Below are 9016 nucleotides of genomic sequence, written 5' to 3'. Positions count from 1 at the left end.
ATATCCTGTAAATAATCTAGAAAATACGCCAGGGAACATAGGCACAAACAGAACAGGAAATCTAATGATTAGCGATAATACAGAAGATGATTTTTTGGAGGATTTAGTAATGAAAAATCAACCACCGTATAATGAGGAGCAAGCACAAGTAACCCTAGTACTCCGTTCCTGAAACCGCCTTTGATTCCGCAAGTAATACACAAGACCTCATTAGAAAAGGTATTACAAGAAAGATACAGATAAGCACTGAATAAACAAAGAAGTGAGGTAATTCAGAAAATTTCCCAATTGAATACAAGTCCTGAAGCCCTAACAATTCCGGTAACTATTGGCCCAGTCGTTCCTTTGTACAGAGATAAGACTTATCCTAAAACTCCCGTTCTGACTACACCTGTAGTACATCCAAGAAAATAACCTTTATTAATTGATGATCAGGCAAGTGAATGTGAATCAGTAATTTCCCTTATGGATTTACCTAAAAGAGAGCCTGAAAGAAGTTCAGTCAGGAAGAGTACTCCTGGAGGTTCTAGAGAAGTACAGATGGAGACACCTTCAGGTACTATGAATGCTGCATTGGATACCCCAGAAGAAATAGAGAGATGGACACGAGAAATAGAGAAACCAAAGTCACAGCCAAAGGTATTGGACATAAACAAATTAAGAATCAAATTCAAAGAAATTATGGCTGGAAATGTGGGATTAGAACTATTAAATACACTCAGTGAAGATGAATTATTATTCATATGTAAAAGTATTACTAGAAATACAAAGGTGTTTCATGAAAAATGAATGGACACAGCATCTAATATGGGAATTGACATTGGCAAATCTAAAGTGTTACAGAAACCACATTGAGTGGAATTTTCTGACAAAGACTTAGAAAATATGAATGTGTCAGGTAGAAAAGTACAAATTAGGGAGCTCATTACATTTTTGCAGAAATGGGGTGACCTAGAGAAATGGAAAACTAGATGGGCAAAGAAAAAAGACGAGGCCAGATCAAAACAAACTGCATCCGAATATGTGTTAAAAGAAGCAGAAAAGGTGGAAAGGTTCTGTCCCATGAGAGAGGTACCAGGTGGAGGTTATGTACATGTCCCATGGTCCCGACAGGATATTTTGCCATTTACAAATGATTTCCCAAAACATCGTGAGAAACCTGTAGAGTGGTACAGACAAGTCGAGAGGTTTGTGAAGGTTTCAAAATGTTTTTTGAAAGATTTAGATGGACTATTTGACATTGTTGTTCCTGTAGGTTGCTGTTGATTGGCCTAGTGAAGAATACCCTAGAGACCCAAAGACAGGAGCACCATAAGATGAGGTTATAAAGAAATACAACCAAGTAATACTCTACCTCAAAGGGAAAGTACCTGCAAAAGAAACTGATTGGACTAGAATAGACAGAACTACTCAGAAAAAAGATGAATCTGTGCACGCATATTATGGACGATTGTTTCAAGTATTCAAACAGTATAGTGGTTTAGATAATATTGACATGAAAGACATGACACATTTCATCTATCGGTTTGTGTTAGGGTTAAGACCAGAAATTTCACAATGGATTAAAAATCATGAAATTTGCTGGCAGGCCAAACCGATTGATGAAATTCCTAAATATGCAAAGTATTGTGAGGACGAACTTGACAATAAACAAAAAGAATTAAAAGAAAAAGTAATGTGGGCACAAGTAAAATTAGCAGAGCAACAGGAACTTCAATTAAGCCAAATGAATAATAACCAGACACAAGGAGATGGTAATGGGGGCAAGCCCAGGGGAAAATTCAATAGAGAAGAAGCCAAGAAGAAATTTCCCTGTCAATGGTCCAGTTGGGGCACTGGAAGAACGAGTGTAAGGCCGTGCAAAATAGTAATGCGCAAACTAATGATTTGAATCCACAGACGCAGAATGAGGTGCCACTGAAACAACAACAGCAGGTAATACAAAACCAGTTACCCCTTGCACCTATGCCAAATTTTAGGAGCAAAGCACACCAGAGTGTGGACACCACAAATTGGGATGGAAGTGATAGGAGAGACACAGAGTCATCACAATTTCTTTTGAGTGATACATTTTTCAGTGAGGATACATACTGACTGTGCTTGAGGGAGGAGGACGAGGAGTGAGTACTTGGTGCCTCCTTACCGGTAGATCAGTCAGGTCGATACATTGAAGGAAAGGTTGAAGGAAATGATGTCACCTTTCTATTGGACACTGGTGCTACCCGTTCTACTGTGAGAACAGCAGACGTTCCAAACCTACCCCTCTCGGGAGAAGCGATCCAAGTAGTTGGAGTTTGTAATAAACAAATTAGTACCCCATTCACAGAACCAATGGAAGTTAGAATAGGCAATTTTAAAGAAATGTACAGATCTGTTGTGTGTGATTCAAGTCCAGTAAACCTGTTAGGCAGAGATCTGTGTTGCAAAAGGAATTGCACCATCCTTTGCACCCCGAGTGGTGTTGAGATTCAAACCCCAGACAAAGACGGAATCTATAAATGAATGTTAGCTAAACAAGAAACCGAAAATAAAAAGCTGACTTAAGAAGACATACCAAGTGAGTTACAGCATACCATGAATCCTGTTGTATGGGATTTCACAGGAAAAGACGTAGGATTAATGGCAAATGTCGATCCGATAAAAGTGACAGTAAAAGAAGGTGCAGTTTTTCCAAATATTCGACAATATAAAATGAGCCCAGAAATAAAAGCAGGAGTTGCAGCAGAAATAAAGTGTCTGGTCGAAACAGGTATTTTACAAGAAATAATGAACAGTCCATGTAATTCACATATAATTGGCATAAAGAAACCGAGTGGCAAATATAGGGTCGTACAGGACCTTCGAAAAATTAATAAGATTGTTGTTCCATGCTATCCAGTTGTGCCAAATCCTGCAGTTATTCTGTATCAGATACCATGGGAAGCTGGATGGTTCACCGTGATCGACTTGTGTCACGCATTTTTCTCGATTCCATTGCATCCAGATAGCAATTGTCTTTTTTCTTTTGAATTCGACAGTCATGTGTATGTCTGGAACCGCGTTCCTCAGGGTTACACAGAGAGTCCATTGATTTTTAATCAGATTTTAAAAAAGTGCCTTTAGTCTTTGGTGCTGCCCGGACAGGGAGTTATGGTCCAGTTTATAGATGACCTATTGGTGGCATCTAAAACTCAAAATGACTGTGTTGTCGATACCCTTGCCTTGCTGAATCATTTGGGTGTAGGAGGGCATAAAGTGTCACCTGAGAAATTACAATTTTGTACCACGTCAGTGAAATATCTGGGGCACCAGATAGAAAGAGGGGTCAGAAGAGTCACTTCAGAAAGGATCAGAATAATCTAACCCCTGAATCTACCTCAGACTCAAAAAGAGATCAGAATGTTTCTTGGAGTTGTAGGATACTGCAGGCAGTGGATTGTGGGATTTGCAGTCCTAGCAAAGCCATTGATACAAATGACAAAGAAAAGAGCAAGAGACCCAGTAGAATGGGATGACGAAAGCATGACTGCTTTATTGAAATTACGAGAATGTCTATGTAAAGCTCCAGCATTAGGGATGCCTGACTATTCAAAAGATTTTGCACTATTCTGTGATAAACGAGATAATTGTGCACTTTCAGTTCTGACCCAAACTCATGGTCTAATGAGACGTCCTGTGGCATATTTCTCTTCCACACTGGACCCAGTGACATCTGCAATGCCAGGATGCCTGAAAGCAGTAGCTGCATGAGCCATGAGCAAAGTGAGTCCATTATTATGGGACATCCAGTGACAGTGTATGTTCTACATGCAGTAGTGATGTGGTTAACAAGAATCAAGACCCAGTACCTAAATCCTAGTTGGCTGACTAAGTATGAAAGAATCCTTGTAGGTGCAGGAAAGTTAACCATTGCTAGGTGTAATATTCTGTACCCAGCAACACTGCTACCTGATTCACATTTTGCAGAAGTAAAGGAAGAAGTCGAACATGATTGTATCAACCTGACTGAATACAGTACAAAACCACGACCAGACATAAGAGAAGAGCCTTTAATAAATTCAGAATATGAGCTATTTGTAGATGGCTCATGCATGAGACATGAGGAAGGAGGTTTGAGTGCTGCCTATGCAGTGTGTACTTTGGGGGGGTCCAATTGAATCATCCTATTTACCTGGAGTCAAGTCTGCACAAGTAGGTTTAATAAGTAAGTTAATAAGTTGGTTGCATTAACAAAAGCTTGCAAATTTGGGAGAAATTGGAAAGTAACCATTTACACTGATAGACAGTATGGTTACGGGGTTGTACACGACTTTGGAAAGCTTTGGATGCAAAGGGAGTTTCTGACTTCTTCAGGTACTCCTAATTAAAATGGTCATTATGTAAAAGATTTGCTTGAAGCAATCCAATTGCCAAAAGAAGTGGCTGTAGTCAAGTGTGCTGGTCACCAATCTGGAAATGACAAAGTGACAGCTGGTAACCGATATGCTGACCAGTTAGCCCAACATTGTACCAAATTTAAAATGGGTGTAAACAAGAAATTTGAAGCGGGTGGAAACAGCTGCCAACTTATGTTGCTTGATGGTGTGAGAACTTGGGAAGAAGTGAGAGATTTGCAAAATGAAGCAGACCCAAAGGAAAGGGAGGATTGGAGAAAGATAGGTTGTCAGAGAAGGGATGAAGATGGTGTCATTGTTTACCTTGATGGTAGGCCTGTGTTACCAGAATGTATGCTTGCTTCTATGGCAAGGATGTACCACAGAGATTCTCATTTGGGAAGAGATGCCATGATACGTCTGGTCAGACAGTCATGGTTCAATGCGAAATTCAGGAACATAGCAGAAGCACTTTGCCACAGGTGTTTAATCTGTCAACAAATGAATCCTGGGAAGAAAACTGTAGTGTTACCAGGAAAGATTGGGAAGGCAGAAGGCCCCTTCATACGATTACAGATTGATTTCATTCAATTACCCCCTTGTCGAGGACTAAAATACATTCTTGTCATTGTCTGCCTGTTTTCAAAATGGGTGGAAGCTTACTCCACACGTAGGAATGATAGCATCACTGTAGCCAAACTCCTCCTCAGAGAACTCGTACCACATTTCGGTTTTCCAGTAACAATTGAATCAGACCGAGGAACACATTTTAATAGTGAAATAATTGGTCTAATTTGTGAAGCATTCAATACTAAGCAAAAGCTGCACTGTGCATACCGCCCAGAGGCTCCTGGAGTGGTAGAACAACTGAATGGCACAATCAAGTTAAGATTGGGAAAGATGTATGAATCTACCCGATTAGAGTGGCCATATGCTTTACCTCTTGTTCTGATGGGACTCAAAAGTACTCCAGATCAGAACACAGGCTTGAGTCCTCATGAAATACTAATGGGAAGAGCAATGAGGCAAGCATGGGTGCCAGGACACAAGCTGATAAATATTTCTGATGATTTATTACTGGAGTACTGCAAAGAACTGACTGACCAAGTGCATTCTATCTCTCACCAGGTTGGGGAAGACGCTGTCGCCAGACAAGCAACTCCAGCACATGACCTGAACCCAGGTTATTGGGTTGTGCTAAAGAAACACACTCGAAAATCTTGCCTTGCACTAAGGTGGGGAAAGCCACGTCAAGTAATCTTAGTAACCACCACAGCTGTAAAGTGCGAAGGAGTTCCACACTGGATTCATGCCATTCACACGAAAAGAGTGACTGAACCTGATGAAACTGAAGCTGAAGGTTGTGCAGCTGAACGGGTTCAAGATAACGATCCTGAAGTAGCTGAAGAGGAACAACCGAGCACCAGTCAGGATGATTGGATTCCAGTAGTCGACATACCTGCAGAATACGTGAGAACCAGAAGTCAAACTTATTTAGAGAGTCAGAGTGATAGTGAGGATGAGATAGACCTAGAAGAACGTACTCAGATTACAGAAATCCAAGCCAGTAGTCGTTTCGTTTAAAAGCTTCATTTCGGTACATTGACCATAAAAGCATCACAAGAATGAATAAAACATATATCATTACCACAGGAATCAACAACATTGGTACGGTTTTACATCCGGTCGCCATGGAACAAACAGTTAGATTAAAGTGCAGGTGCATATGGTCAGTACTTATACACAGGGAAAAAAATTAAGAACCGTACTAAAAGCCACTATGGGTAATAAAATAGTTTTTAAAACAAGAGGAAGTGCTCACTTTTTTAAAAAGACACAGTTAAAAGTTAAATACCATGGGTCATAAAAAATATTAGCAGGCCTGTACAGGCCGTATACTACATTCGGCCACTACATGGAAGGCTCCAGAAACTTCCTCCTCATGCACCACATTGAGAATAAAAAGCAGGAAACAGAGTAGACTATTGGGAGGTGGAGCTCAGTTTTCAATATTCTATAGGCCTTTCTAAAGTGTCTTGTACCTAAGTTCTTACAAATTTGTACAAGCCAGCGTCTTCTTGGCGACCTGTAGGAGTCACATTGGAAGAGAACATGCACCTCAGTTTCGTCCACTAAACCACATGCAGGACATTCAATTGTAACCTGTCCCCCCATTTTTTAACATACAATCATAGGGGGAGGCACCCATGCCTGAACTGGAGAAACAATTTTCTTGCCAACACTGGTTGGATGCTATTCAGAATGGACTCTGCCTGATAAGTATTTTTAATTATAAGGAATTCGCTTGTCAGCCGTCCCGATGAAGAGCTACGCATCATCTTGGACAGCCGGTATTCCCTATAGGCAGTCACCAGTGTGTTCCTACTTAATGATTGAGACACGGTTTGGGGCTCATCCCACAGATCAGCAGGTCCCAAATCCATACATAACACCTTAAGGTGCCTCAACCAGGGTATCTTGCCCGCCCCCTTCAGCCCCAGTATCTCTGTTAATTCCTCACTATACGGGGCTAGCTCGATAGTACTCCACAAGCATCTCCAGAAGGTTAATGGTCTAAGCGCGGCATCCTCGGCAATAGGTCTGATTCCTAGATCCATTCTCAGCGGGATCAATGGAGTACTTTTGGGGAGGCTAAGAAGCTATCTAATGAACGCATTGTCAGTGCGTTCAAGGGATACAAGTGCACAATGGCCCCAAATTTCTGCACCATATAACACAGCACTTCTTGCCTGTGCCCTATAGGCCTCCATGGGTGCATAAACCTGCTTGTGTGATGCCCCCTTAAAAAATTTATGGATGCCTCCCGACACCTGGGTAAGCTTCAAGTTACACTTATTGATCTGCACTCCCTAGCCCATACTCTCCGTCAGGGTGATGCCAAGGAAGTCAAAGACCACCACTCTTTCGAGTGGTTGGCCCTCCATGGTCGGATTGCTGCGTGTGCTTTTATCGCTGTTAAAGACCATATATTTGGTCTTCTGTAGATTTATCTCCAGGCCCGATGTTTGCAGAAGACAACAAAGTTGTCGAGCGTCCTCTGGATACCCATAGGGGACTTAGCCAGTAACAACGTGTCGTCTGCAAACATCAGGGCTGGCACACTATGCCCTGCCAGTTTGGGGGCATCAATATTAAGACCTTTATTGAGATGGTCAATGAGCTCATTACCAAATAAGGCGAAGTTGCCATATTTGCCGTACCTGATTTGGGCATAATTGCCCTCGTGCAGGCGAGCAAACAAATGGCAAAGGTACACCGGCACCCCCATCCTCAAAAGGATCGACGACAGCTTCTCTCTGGGGACCAGGTCGAACGCAGATTTCAGATCTACAAATATTAAGTATAGAGTGCCACTCTCTATACTCATCGATCTTCCAGTGGATCATTTGCAGTCTGAAAATCTGGTCGACCGTAGATGTCCGTGATCTAAACCCAGCTTGGAGTGGAGTTAGAATGCTGTGATCCTCCATCCATCCATGTAGGCGCTCAAGGAGGACACGAGCGAACATTTTTTGACTTACATCCAAAAGGCTTATGGGCCGGTAATTTGATGGCAGGAGTGGGGACCCTTTTTTAAAAATGGGTATAATTTCAGCCCCCGCCCATGTACAGGGCATGGGGATGTCCTCCAATAAAGCATTAAAAAACAAGTTAAGATTGGGACCCCAAACTGAGACTTCACTGTGGAAAAGATCTCCAGGTATTCTGTCCAGCCCTGGTGCTTTATTAGGGGCTATTTTCTCCAGTGCAAACTCAACTTCACTTAGTTGAATTTGTGGCCCAGTGACCCCTCTTGGTTCTTCTTGCCCTCCCTCTCTTGTGTTATAGGGGTCGTTAACTGGGGAAGCGTAAAGGAGTTAGAAATGAGCAACCCAAACATCCTCACTGATATTTGGCTTAACGGCAGATTAATGGTTCCTAGAGCCCTCGTTGACCAAATTCCAAAAGACTCTAAGATCCCGTACTAACAGGGCTGCCCTAATGTCTTCTCACTTCTGGTTTTCCCAGCATGTTTTGGCCAGTTTCAATTCCCTAGTATAATTTGCCCGTGCTTCCAACAGATCTATCCTTTTATTACTCTTAATTGCATTCAGTAAGTTTAACTTAGCAGCTCTGCAATTACTATTGAACCATTGATGACTAGGTTTGGGCTTATCCCTTGATTTACTGTGGTTAACAAAGAAAGGAGCCAAAGTATCCATTAGTTCTTTATGGTTTTCACAGATAGTTAGCTTAGAATCCAGAGAACATGTTTCAGTCGCTGGGGAGTCTGCTTTGCAAAAAAAGGGAGTGCAGTCTGATACAGGCTGGCCAGCTTTTCTTGGGAGAGTGTGAAGTCCCCCCAGCGTACCCTTCTCCCTCTGTTTATTTGAACTAGGCGGGGACTACATTCCCAAGTGTTAAGTCATGATTTTTGCCCGTTGATAAGCAGATATTTATGTGCAGGGCATTATGGTCACTGTCACTGCGGGGACTGATAATAAATCCAAGAACTCTATCCCAACTACCAGTATCAACAAGGATATAATCAATAATTGATGTGATCCTACTCTATTAAATGTGATGTTGAAGGCATTGCCAGCTGGGAACCGGCCGTTGCAAGCCCGGAGAGAAAATTTTAAACAAAGGGCATTTGTTTGCAA

Source organism: Lissotriton vulgaris, chromosome 8, assembly GCF_964263255.1.
Source record: "Lissotriton vulgaris chromosome 8, aLisVul1.2, whole genome shotgun sequence".
NCBI classification, from domain to species: domain Eukaryota; kingdom Metazoa; phylum Chordata; class Amphibia; order Caudata; family Salamandridae; genus Lissotriton; species Lissotriton vulgaris.
The sequence above is the reverse complement of the archived record's forward strand: the minus strand, read 5'-3'. Positions refer to the sequence as shown.